This window comes from Dasypus novemcinctus, chromosome 15 (assembly GCF_030445035.2).
Source record: "Dasypus novemcinctus isolate mDasNov1 chromosome 15, mDasNov1.1.hap2, whole genome shotgun sequence".
NCBI lineage: Eukaryota > Metazoa > Chordata > Mammalia > Cingulata > Dasypodidae > Dasypus > Dasypus novemcinctus.
Window position 1 is genome coordinate 17,330,199 of NC_080687.1, and position 12,260 is coordinate 17,342,458.

Sequence of the window (12,260 nt, forward strand, 5' to 3'; positions counted from 1 at the left end):
CACAGAGTGATTGACAATGGGGACATTATTACAGTTATAAAATAATTTTAAATTTTAAAAATGAGGAAATTATCTGTCAAGATAAAATAAAGATTTGCATTATCTTCTGGAAGAACATCCAACCCTAATAGAATTCCCAGTTTTCAGAAGGAAAATAAAAATTTTGCTTATATGCTATAATATTTAGCATATTTATTTTTAAATCAGCTCACAGTTTTAGAAATAATTTCAGAGTTACTAGTTAAAACATTGGTTTGGGGGCATATTTATAGTAAATATTCTTAGTGGTTTGAAGTCATTAATTTTGGCCTTTTGGGAAAGTGGAGGGTTACCATTTTCTTGTATACTAGATAGTCTTTCACCCTTTGCCCAATCTTAAATTTTGTAAACATATGCAGTGAAGTTATTTAAGGAAGAAAACGCATTTTGAAAATATATTTATTTTAAAATTGATTTTGCTTTGAATGTTCATTGATTTCTCATGGTATTTCTTATTCAGACTTGATTCCAACTCAAAGAAAAATTACGTTAAAAGGACTAGGTAGAGTGTGTGTTTCAAGTTTTTCCTCTCTTGAAAGGGGAAAGGTGGGACCTTAGGCATAGAGACACTCAGATTATTTTAAAGGTCCCAAATATAAAAGTTTATTTTTTTAACTTTTTATTTTTTGATAGTGGTCACTCCTGCCTACTATGCTAGGTTAGTCTTCAAATAATCCTTTCAGTAAGCTCAAGGGTTTGGGCTGTAATCTTCATTTGCACATCCTGCTTATAAGTGTGCTGTGCTTGATGAGCTTTACTGAGGACAGCTCTGATAAAGCTGTTTGACCTGATACGGTACAGATTGGAGGCAGAATGACAGATTCAGTTCCTAACTTAACCACTTAGGATCTGCATTATTTTCTCTGGGCCCAGTATCCACATCATGGAATCATAAATGTTGTTAGTTCTTTTCCCCCAAGAAAAATTTTGAAATAGTGATGGATAAAATATATTAGTATATGCTTAGTAAATTCCTGTATATTAAAAGATTATTTCTCAAAATGCATTTTGCTTCATTAGATAAATGTGTCTATCACCAAGTCTAATGGCTGGTAAACATATTTTAGTACTGGGATATCTTCACATCCATTCAGTTTGATCTTACAGATCTACTACCATGGGGATACTGTGTTAGAGTTCATCTTACTAGTCACTGTATCTTTTTTACATGAGAAAGAAAAATAGGCCCATTTAAGTCTACAGCTTCTGGTTCTCTTGAATATGGTCCTATTATTATAAAAAAATTCCTAATAGTGATTCCCAGGGTTTCATCCATCATTAGTTCTTCATAACTTAGTTTGTTATCAAATAAATTTGAGAAATAAAGCAAGTTTCTTTGCTGTGTGACTTTAAAGGCTTTAGTACACTAATGCACATTGTGAAGCTCTAAGAGATCCTAATATTTTCTTCAGCTTATTTAATACAGTCTTCTCAAAAGCGTCTAATGGAACTGGAATTCTAGGAAACACCCTTTGCAGCATTCTTAGGATAATTTCTGAGTAATTCATGATAAAACACTTGGAAGAATGCATCTGAATCTGTTTGTTTTAATTATTAGGTAATTAAAAGTTATTTTTAAGAACTGGGAAAGCAGCCCAGCTTGATATTTATATTGAGACCTTTCCAAAGTGATTTCCATTTCTTTTTTATGCCATTTCTATGAGGAATTTAGTTTTAGATATAGAGAGTAGCCAGATGAACAAAAGTCATTTCTGAACAAGTCCAGTTTAACATGACAAGTAATTTTCCCTTGTCACATTACTTAGCCTTTGATAATTTTAAACTTTTATGACTTGTGAAAACCAGTATAGTACAAAGTTTTCACCAGGGCAATATTAATCTTCCTGTACTGCTGACATGCTGAGAAGTCAGCACTTTTGATGGGTTTATAAAGATTCAAACTCTGACTTCTATGGTCACTTTAATTATAAAAATACAGTGTAGTAATATACATTACATTCAGGTAACTATTTCATTTACATGCTTTTTAAAAAATCAATAATTCATTTAATAATTAAAACTTCTTCACATAAACCTGGCATGCATGCTTTTAAAGCAAATGAAGCATTGAAAGATTACAAAGATCTCTTTCAGACCAAAAATAATTTGCTTCCACATAAACTTCTTGTTAAATTATAAACCAACAGTCTCCTATATAAGGAACACTATGGAACACTACCTCTGTAATATATATATATATTTTATATATATTGCTGTGAAAGTTGGTTATTGCTTGTTTCATTTTCATTGATTTCTTTACGTTTTGTTTTATGTATTTTCTTTCCTCATTTGCTAAGTTACACTTGGTTTGGAAATATTTAGTCTAGTAGACTTGTCATCAATTGAAAGTGAATAAATGTTGAAGCATGCTGTTCCTATAAACCTGAAAACAGCTCTTAAAATTTTAGAAGTTACGGTATGCTCAAAGTTATAAGTCCACTGTTTTGTGAACACTCTATAGCTCAGATGGCAGCTGACTATATTCATTTATATAATTGCCTCATCAGAAAGGATTTGAAGCTGCTCAGCAGATTATGTAAAACTCAACAAGATAATGCAATTGGTTAGGAAAAAAAAAAAAGGTAAGTGCATGATACAGATAGCTTTGGAGGATGGTGACTATATCACTTCAGATCTGGTCACTGCCAAAGCCAAAGGAGACCTTTCTTTTACTAAGTGCCTGTTAATGTGCCAGGTACGAGCTAGATGTTTTCATATTTATTGACCAATGCTTGCTACCCCGTGAAGACTGAAAGACTAAGGTCATGTCAGCTGAAGAAAAAGTTTTAACTTACATTTCGGATCATTTTCATAGAGAATGTTGCCTCAATCAGTTTACCTGCCTAATAAGTTGTTGGTCTTTCAGTTTGAAGAAGATAGCTCTCTATATACATCATCAGTTCCACACACCAATCAGATTCCGCACTCATTTAAGTCTTGGATTTTTGGCATCAAAACCAAGAATCAAAAACGTGTATGACTAGACTTAACCACTTTAGTTTAGGAAGGCAAGTCATACTTAGGAGGAAATCTGATTAAAATGCACGGTTTTCTCTTTCAGATTTTAAAAGTCTCTAATCCTATTAGTGGTATAAAACCTCAGTGTCTCGGTTAAATTAGACTGAAGCACTGAATAGACAAATGAGGTCTTATTAATATGAAAACCTGTAACTGCTCTCAGTGCCAAAAGTTTATTGGTACGCGCTTAACTTGAACGGAATCTAGATAAAACTTTAAATCTTTTATAGCCATCATGTAGAGGCATTTGGTGAGCTACCGGAGAGAGGGAACAGTTCCCTGATATCTGCCTCGTAAAACCCTGAGTTGGAACGCAGGCCGAAAGACTTCCAGTAACCTGCGGTCAGAGTTTGTGCGCGTGCGCAGACCAGGCCGGTCCCACCCACTACTTCGGCTGGTGGGTGAAAGGTCCTCCCGCTGAAGCAGGCGCCTGCGCGTGCGCGAGCGGGGCTACCGGCTGTGCCCACTGTTCCTGACCCGCCCGACAACTGCGCAGGCTCGATGGGTGAGTGAGTCTGCGGCGCACCGAATTGAGTACTGGACTTTCTGCAGCTCTTGGGCTCAGGAGGTGATAATAGGTCTTTTTTCCCCTCATCTTTTCTTCAGTGTAATAAAGAAGGAGAGGTTCTTTATTGGTGGCGGGAAGTGGCAGACGAACTCGCACTGAGCTGAAACCGGCCTTGTACGGCCCCACAGGCACCCGCGCTCGGGAGCCTCGACCGGGCTCTCCCGCGGCGGCTCTTGTCCGCGATGGAGGCATCTGTGCTGCGGAGGAGGGCAAGGAAACTCGGCCTAGGGCAGCACGCGGCGAGCTAACTTCCTCCCGAGCAGAAATAACCTGCCCTGCACTAGGTCTGCGGTCCTTTGTGTCCAATAAATGCAGTTTGAGAAGTTCCCAGCCGGGTTTACTCGTTTAATACTTGCGGGAGGGCACGCGTTCAGTAACCTGAATGGAGGGCTTAAGAGGCAAGCCCTGTGGTAGGCCCGCGGTGGAGACGGGAGGCAATGTGGAATCGGCCATGCTAACCGGCAGTTGCACCTTTTGCGGTGTAAGGCTAAGTGCTGTGATTGGAGAGGCACTGAGTACAGTAGCATCCCCGCGGGGCACCCACCCCGAGGATGGGGAACAGGTCAGGAGGGAGTGCTAGGTAAGACCCGAAAGTTATGATAGAGGTTGTGGTTATGTGTGTGAATACAGAACTCATCACATTGTACGTTTAAGATCTGCTTCCATTTGGTAAATTTTACAACTATTTTTAAAGTTACTTTGAAAAAAAAAAATCCAGTACAAATAATTTTAGTAGGCTAGAGGGCAGGAACTCTTTCAGGCAGGGGAACTGCAAATGAAAAGGTGAAAAGAAAATGAAAAATTATGGCCGAAACTTTTTAAGCAGTAGAATAACAACAATATCTAAGGGAATTAAGAGAACATCTAGGCCAGGCCAGTTTTCTCCCTTCAGAGGTGAGGGTCACAGACAGGCCCAGATTTGCCAGCAATTTAATGAATCAGGACCCCACAGCCTTGACCTAAATTAAATTACTTGGCAGAAGGCAGTATAGTACTGTGTGAAATTATACGTAGGGCGTCTTGCTTTTAAGTATTAATGAATTTGATACGTGGAAATTGAAGAACTGCAGGCACTTATACAGTTGCAATGTGATTGGATTTACACATTATTTAGGATTACAGTAGAGTTGAGTACTGTTTAAAGAAATGGAGATTAACCACAACCCATTAGGAGCCTGCTAATCCCTGCTGATGCTTCACGTTATTGTGTCCAACCCTTTGCTCCTGCTGTACCTTCTTTGTGTAATCCTCACTCTTCATGCTTTCCTCTCCCTCAGGACCAAGAGTAAATGCCACCTGCTAGTTCTCTTTTCTGCTGTTCCTACCTATGCTGTGATCCCATGGCACTGAATGGTACTACTCTAACAGAGAGCTCACAACATTATTATTTTTTTTTATTAACAGCTTTTTTTTCAAATTCACAGAAATAAGCAGAAAAAGGCAGCTCAACAAGTTATGGGAACATTACTCCTAAAAAATTCTTTTTCAGACACTTACCTAATTCTAACTGCTAATTGAGTTGTTCCTTGAATGTTCAGAAAGATACATAAGTAAAAACAGATTAATTAAATGAAATAGTCAGGGTCTCCTTATTAATGAAAAAAAAATGGAGGGAAAATAAGCTTAATCACATTCATATCTCAGAAAACCAAACCCCATATTTTTTTTTACTTTTAGAATTAATATAGTACCAACTTTGCTCTTGCTACAAAACATTGCAATGTTGTTAACTATAGTCCATAAATTACATTAGTTATATTTTTCTCATATATCACCACATTCTTAACACCCTGTAGTAGAAGGATATTCCTTTATTTATATTATTAACCACAATCCTCATCCACTTGCCGTCATCTACTTTCAAAATCATTGTTACACATGTAGGTCTCACTACATTATGACAGTTATTTATCTTTCTGTCTAGAGCAGGGTTTCTCAACCTTTCCACTATTGACATTTTAGGCCAGAATACTTTGTTGTGTAGGATTGTCCTGTAAATTGTAGGATGTTTAGTAGCATCACTGGCATCTACCCACTAGATAACATTTAGCACCCTCCCCAGTTGTGACAGCCAAAAAATGTTTCCAAATACTGTATTAGTCAGCCAAATGGGTGCTGATGCAAAATACCAGTAATTGGTTGTTGTTTTTTTTTTAAGATTTAATTTTATTTATTTCTCTCCCCTTTCCCCCCCTGCCCAGTTGTCTGCTCTCTGTATCCATTCACTGTGTGTTCTTCTGTGACTGATTCTATTCTTACCAGAGGCACTGGGAATCTGTGTTTCTTTTTATTGCATCATCTTGTTGTGAGAGCTCTCTGTGTGTGCGGCACCACTCTTGGACAGGCTGCACTTTCTTTTGCGCTGGGCGGCTCTCCTTACAGGGTGCACTCATTGCACGTGGGGCTCCCCTACGTGGGGGACACCCCTGCGTGGCACTCCTTGCTTGCATCAGCACTGCGCATGGGCCAGCTCCACACGGTTCAAGGAGGCTCGGAGTTTGAATTGGGGACCTCCCATGTGGTAGGTGGACGCCCTATCCATCCGGCCAAGTCCGCTTCCCAGTTGGTTTTTATAAAGGGTATTTATTTGGGGTAGGAGCTTAAAGATACCAGGCCATAAAGCATAATTTACTTCCCTCATCAAAGTCTATTTTCAAGTATTGGAACCAGTTGACTGCCAATGTCTGCAAGGGTTCAGGCTTCCTGGGCTCCTCTCTTCCCAGGACTTGCTTCTTTCCAGGCTTAGGTTTCCTCTCTTCCCGGGACTCCAGCTTAAGGCCCCAGCATCAGACTCCAACATCAAAACTCCAACATCAAAAACCCTTAACTGTCATTTGCCATGCCTTTTATCTGTGAGCCCCCACCCACCAAAGGGTAGGGACTGAATGCCCTACTGGCACAAGAGGTTTACGTAATTACTTAATCAAGTTAACCTATGAATCCAATATAATCTAATATGCCTAGAGGAAAATATCAGTTTACAAACATAATCCAATATTTCTTTTTGGAATTCATCAATAATATCAAACTGCTATACCCTTGAAGGGCAAAATAGCCTCAGGTTAAGAACCACTGATCTATATAGTATGAGGCACATGAGGCTAAGGGTCATTATGATAATAATATAACACAACACTGCCCAACTCTTATGGATTCAAAAATCCCTATAACATCAATCTCAAAAGCCTTCTTATACATTTTTAAGATAATACAGAGTATATGATAAAGTACTTCACTGTATTGTGCAGTTCCAGGTTTTTTGTTTTTTAAAAATTTTTATTCAAGTACCATACATACAATCTATAATTTCCCCTTTTAACCACATCAAATATAATTCAGTGTTGTTCATTACATTCACAGTGTTGTACTAACAACGACTATCAATTGCCAAAATTTTTCCATCATCACAAATAGAAACTCTGAACAATCTAAGCATCAACTCCCCATTCCCTGTCTTTACCTGGTCCTTAGTAAACGATATTCTGAGTCTATGAGATTATTTATTCTAATTATTTCATATCTGTGAGATCATACAATCTTTGTCCTTTGGTGTCTGGCTTGTATTACTCAACATGATGTCTTCAAGTTTCATCCATATTGTCAATATATCAGAACTTGGTTCCTTCTGAAGGCTGACTAATACTCCGTTGTGTGTGTATACTACCCTTTGTTTATCCAGTCATTAATTGATGTACACTTGGGCTGCTTCCATCTGTGACAATTGTGAATAATGCCACTGTGAACATCAATGTGCAAATATCTGTTCAAGTCCCTGCTTATAGTATTTTGGGTGTTTACTTAGAGTGGGATTGCCAGATCATATGGTAATTCTATATTTTACATTCTGAGGAGCCACCAAACTGTCTTCCACAGTGAATGCACCATTTTACATTCCCACCAACAATGAATGAGTATTCCTATTTCTCTACATCCTCTCCAGCACTTGTAATTTTTTTTTTTATAGTAGCTATTCTAGTCGGTATGAAATATCTTATTATGGTTTTGATTTGCATTTCCATAACGGCTAATGATGTTGACCACCTTTTTATGTGCTTTTTAGCTATTTGTATATCTTCTTTGGAGAAATGTTCTGTTCAAATCTTAGCCAATTTTTAATTGGGTGTCTTTTTGTTGTTGATTTGAAGGATTTCTTTATATAATATTCTGAATATTAAGCCCCTTTTGGATGTGTGGTTTCCAAATATTTTCTCTCATAGTGTGTGTTGTTTTACTTTTATGATTAAGTCTTTTGATACACAGAAGTATTTAATTTTAAGAAAACATGACATTTTATTTGATTCGGTTAGTAAAGGAGCCATTAAACATGGCTCAGATGACAAGCTTATAGCTTACAGGAAATATTAGCTTGCAAAGTTATACACAAAATCAGCATGTTTGACAGACCAACAAACTAACCTCAAATGCAAAATGGTCTCTTTATTGCACAAAAATAAGAACATGACACTGGGACCTTTTATCAGTATCAGGGAGTTGCAAGAAGAATCCCTTAGATGCTCCCACAATTTTGCCTTTTAGACCCCTTCCAGTAAAGTAGGGAAGGACTGTACCTTCACATGCTTAGTAGTTTGAATTACAGGTGATGTAAATATGTTTCTAGTAATTCTCCAGGGCATCTGAGAAGGAACCCACAATAACGGGCAAACCAGGAACTCAAATACTCATCCCAGCCAAGCTAAAGGTTTGAGCCTACAAGAAAAGTATTTAATTTTGATGAAGTCCTGTTTCTCTATCTTTGTAACAAGCTTACAAAGCTTGAGCTTTCAGTATAAAGTCTAAGAAACCATTACCTAGTACAAAGCCCTGAAACTTCTTCCCTATGTTTTCTCCTAGTAGTTTTATAGTTCTGGTAGGGGTTTATTTTCATTCTTTTGCATATGGACATCAAATTTTCCTGGCACTATTTTTTGAAGAAACTATTCTTTCCCAATTTAATGGACTTAGTAACGTTGTCAAAAATCAGTTGACTATAAATGTCAGGGTTGATTTCTGAAGAACTCTCAATTTAATTCCCTTGGCCTATGTGTTTGTCCTTTTGCCAGTACCATGCTGTTTTATTATGGTTTTGTAAAAAAATTTTAAGATTGGAAAGTGTGAGTTCTTCAACTTCATTCTTTTTCAAAATGGCTAATCGGGGCCCCTTACCCTTTCATATGAATTTGATGATTGGCTTTCCCATTTCTTGAAGGAAGGTTGCTGGATATTGATTGAAATTGTGTTGAATCTGTAAATTGCTTTGGGTAGAATTGACATCTTAAAATATTTAGTCTTTGAATTCATGAACACATAACATAATGTGCTTCCATTTATTTAAGTCTTCATTGATTTAGTAGTGTTTTATAGTTTTCTGTCTATAAGTCCTTTACATCCTTAGTTAAATTTATTCCTAGATATTTGATTCCTTTACTTGCTATAGTAAATGGTTTTTTTTTCCCTTGATTTCTTCTTCAGATTGTTCATTAAGTATATAGAAACATTATGTTCTATATACTTAATGTTATGTATATGTTTATTTTGTACTCCACCACTTTTCTCAATTTTTATTAGCTCTTATAGCTTTATTGTGGATTTTTCAGGATTTTCTGTATATAAGATCATGTCCTCTGCAAATACAAAGAGTTTTACTTCTCCTGTTCTAATTGGAATGCCTTTTATTTCTCTTTCTTACCTAAGTGCTCTGACGAAAACTTGAGGAATAATGTTGAACAACAGTGGTGACAGTGGTCATTCTTCTCTTGTTCCTGACTCAGATAATTCTTTCTTTCTTTCACCATTAAATATGCTATTAGCTGTGAGTTTTTCATATATGCCCTTTATCCTGTTGAGGAAGTTTACTTCTATTCCAAGTTTTCTAAATTTTATTACCAAAAAGAGGTACTGAATTTTCTCAAATGCCTTTTCTGCATCAGTTGATATATCATGTGGTTTTTTTTCTTTCATTCTGTTAATTTGGCATACTACATTAATTGATTTTCTTATTTTGAACCACCCTTGCATACTGCGATAAATCCCAGCTGATTATGGCATATAGTTCTTTTAATGTGCCAGTGGATTTTGTTTGCTAATATTTTGTTGAAGATGTTTGCATCTATGTTCATAGGAGCTGTAATTTTCTTTTCTTGTGATATCTTTATCTGGCTTTGATATGAGTTTTGTTGGTCTCTTAGAATGAGTTAAGGAGTATTCCCTCCTCAGTTTCTTGGAAGAGTTTGAACAGGATTAGTGTTAATTCTTCTTGAAATGTTTGGTAGAATTCCCTTGTGAAGCCATCTGGTCCTGGGCTTTACTTTGTTGTAGGTTTTTGATTACTGATTCAATCTCTTCACTACTTATTGGATGTTGAAATCTTTTATTTCACCTTGAGTTGTAGTAGTTTGTATATTTTTAGGAATTTGTCCATTTCATCTAGGTTATCTAATTTATTGGCATATGGTTTTTTATAGTAAACTTTTATGGTCCTTTTTATTTCTGTGGAGTCTGTAGTAATGGCCTCCTTTACTTTTCTCATTCTCTCCTTTTTTCTTTGTCAGTCTAGCTAAAGGCTTTTCAATTTTATTGATCTTTTCAAAGAACCCACTTTTGCTTTGTTGATTTTTTTTTTATTCTATATTTCATTTATCTCTGCTTTAATCTTTGATATTTCTTGCCTTCTGCTTGCTTTGGGTTAGTCTTCTCATCTTTTTCTAGATGCTCCAGTTTTGAGGTTAGGTCTCTGATTTGAGATCTTTCTTTTTTAATGTAAGCATTTAGAGCCATAAATTCCACTCTTAGCACTACCTTTGCTATATCCCATAAGTTTTGGTATGTTGTGTTTTCATTTTCATTCACCTCAGGCTATTTCCTAACATCCTTTGTGATTTTTCTTTGATCCACTGATTGTTTAAAAGCCCATTTTTAAATTTCCATATATTAGTGACTGTTCCATTTCTCCTTCTGTTAATGATTTCTAGTTTCATTCCATTGTGGTCAAAACAGACATATCAATGATTTCAAAATTTTGAATTTATTTAGACTTGTTCAGTGATCTAACATATGGCCTGTCTTGCAGAATAATTCATGTGCACTAGAGAAGTGTGTGTATTCAACTACTGTTGGGTAAGTGTTCTATATATGTCTGTTAGGTCTAGTTGGCTTTGAGCAGGATTTCTTAACCTTTTTATTCCATGGACACCTTTGCCAGTCAGGGGAAAATCACAAACCCCTTATAAGTCCACACTACACTGTGTATTATTTAATAAATATATCCCACCCACACCAACATGTCCCCACAAGAACAATGTTGTTGTTTTTTTTAAAATTTCAATTAAAGGTCACAGACTCTTTATTAAGAACCCCTGGTTTAGAGTATCAAGTCTTCTGTTTCCTTATTGATCTTCTGTCTAGATGTCTAGATATTTTAGCCATTTTTTTTTAAAGATTTATTTTTTATTTATTTCTCTCCCTTTCCTCCCCCACCCCCCTTCCATTGTCTGCTTTCTGTGTCCATTCACTGTGTGTGTTCTGTGTCTGCTTGGAATCTTGTCAGTGGCACTGGGAATCTGTCTCTTTTTGTTGCGTCATCTTGCTGTGTCAGCATTTTGTGTGTGTGGCACCACTCCTGGGCAGGCTGCGCTTCTTTTTTGTACAGGGCAGCTCTTCTTACAGGGCACATTCCTTGTGCTTGGAGCTCCCCTACGCGGGGGACACCCCTGCATGGCATGGCACTCCTTGCGCACATCAGCATTGTGCGTGGGCCAGCTCACCACACAGGTCAGGAGGCCCTGGGTTTGAACCCTGGACCTCCTATGTGGTAGGCAGACACTCTATCAGTTGAGCCAAATCCGCTTCCCTGTTCTAGCCATTTTTGGGAGTGGGGTATTAAAGTCTCCTACTATTAATTTAGAACTATCTATTTCTCCCTTCAAATCTGTCAATATTTTTTTTCCTTCAATATTTACTTCATGTATTTGGGCTCTGCTGTTAGTGCATATATTAATATTTACTATTGTTATGTCTTCTTGTTGAATTGACCCCTTTATTAGTATATAATGACCTTTGTCCCTTATAACAGTTTTTGACTTAATCTATTAAAGTCTATTTTACCTGATGTTAGTATAGCTACTCCAGCTCTTGTTTCTTTACAACTTCTATGTTATATATTTTATATAATTTTTTCATTCTTGTCTTTGAATTTAAGGTCTCTTGTAAACAGCATATAGTTAAGTCATGTTTTTTGTTTTTAAAAAATTAATCCTGTCAATCTCTTTCTTTTGGCCAGAGAGTTTAATCCATTTACATTTAAAGTAACTACTAGTAATGTAGGACTTTCTTCTACTATTTTGCTATTTAGTCTTCATTAGTCTTATACCTTTTTTGACTGTGAATTCTTCCCTTAATGCCTACATTCATATTTATTTGATTTTTTAAAAAATGTTGTACCATATTGATGCCTTCTTTTTTCTACCTGGATGTGTATAGATATAGATATAGATAGATATATAGATATATATATTTTTTAAGATTTATTTATTTCTCTTCCCTTCCCCCCCACGCCAGTTGTCTGTTCTCTGTGTCTATTTGCTGCGTGTTCTTTTTGTCCGCTTCTTTTGTTGTCAGTGGCACAGGAATCTGTGTTTCT

At 36.6% G+C, this 12,260-nt stretch overlaps 1 protein-coding gene across 4 annotated transcripts in view; it reads left to right on the plus strand.

The window, feature by feature from the left end:
• The first annotated feature begins 3,476 nt into the window (after window positions 1-3,476).
• Window positions 3,477-12,260, plus strand: part of EEF1AKMT1 (EEF1A lysine methyltransferase 1) — a 44,269-nt gene continuing 35,485 nt past the window's right edge. The window contains exon 1 of one of the 4 annotated variants that reach the window (XM_058276334.2): window positions 3,477-3,562. The gene's annotated coding sequence lies outside the window, so the exon portion shown is untranslated. Of the gene's footprint in view, window positions 3,626-12,260 lie in introns of all 4 variants that reach the window. The other 3 variants (XM_058276335.2, XM_058276336.2, XM_058276337.2) reach the window with 3 other exon arrangements.